The sequence below is a fragment of the Marmota marmota genome, unplaced genomic scaffold (genome assembly GCF_001458135.2).
Source record: "Marmota marmota marmota unplaced genomic scaffold, marMar, whole genome shotgun sequence".
Lineage (NCBI taxonomy): Eukaryota > Metazoa > Chordata > Mammalia > Rodentia > Sciuridae > Marmota > Marmota marmota.
The window spans coordinates 12,308,667-12,309,628 of NW_026000174.1; the positions used below are offsets into that span (position 1 = coordinate 12,308,667).

The 962-nt window shown below is 57.6% G+C and overlaps 1 protein-coding gene across 1 annotated transcript in view; it reads left to right on the plus strand.

Moving 5' to 3' along the window:
* Positions 1 to 762: 762 nt before the first annotated feature.
* Wnt11 (Wnt family member 11) overlaps positions 763 to 962 on the plus strand; it is a 20,371-nt gene continuing 20,171 nt past the window's right edge. Inside the window, exon 1 of the mRNA XM_015477393.2 lies at positions 763 to 962. This exon is cut by the window's right edge and continues 367 nt beyond it. The gene's annotated coding sequence lies outside the window, so the exon portion shown is untranslated.

The window sequence follows — 962 nt, forward strand, 5'->3', positions numbered from 1 at the left end:
TGTGTTGCATGTGGAGGTACCTGTGGCCAGGTATTGGGCAGCCTGTGAATACCACTTCATTTGCAGCTGCAAAGAATGAGGAAAAGAGAGGGGAGGGGGGGCGGGGAGACAAGTCCTTTCTAGGTCTCCATTTTCCTTTCTACTAATGAGCTAGATTATCCTTGAGCACATTCTGCGATTGGAGCCCCTAGAAGGAGGAGAAGACAGAAAAGGATGGCACCACAGCACCCAAGGGGCAGCTAGAATCACTGAGGAGGGGACGTTGGAGAAGTTAGCTACAGGCCAGGCCAGGGGAGGCCAAGGGAAGGAGAAAGTGACTCCAACCCCCAGCTGGGCTAGCTTCATAGGAAGTCTTCTATAGTATCGTTTACCTTCTGAAACTCGGTCCTCAGCTGGGACCCACTATGGGGAATGCGCCCAGAAGACTCCCCAACAGTTGCCCCAGCAGCTGGGATTCCCAGACAGAAGCCAGGAATGAAGCCTAAGGTTTAAAACACCCTTGCAGAGCAGAGTCATGGCGCCTCTTTTCTCCTGGGAGGGCAGGATCATTTAACTGGTTCCAGAGGCCTAAAGAGATGGCCCCGCGAGAGACCAGGACCTGGACACCAGCCAGAGTCTCAAGACCGCGGACGTCATCAGCAGCCAAGCTGCGAGATGAGCACCCTAGTGATGCTGGCGTTCCAGACTGGGACCTAAGATGGACTTTGTCTGGCGGGTCGAAGTTCCTTTGCCGGGTTTCTGCGAGGATTGGAGATGGGCCTTACCTGGGCCCGGCGCTCGGCTGGCACTCAGTAGGCACGCAGCGGTCGCGCTTAGTAAACACTAGCTGTGATGAGCAAGACCCCTTTTGTACCTCAACGGGCTGCGAAGTCTTTTCGAGCCGCCGGCGGCGCGGCGAGTCCCAAGCATCCGCAGGGATCCCGCCCCCGCCCCCAGCGCGCCGCCGGAGCCACCCGGTGGGG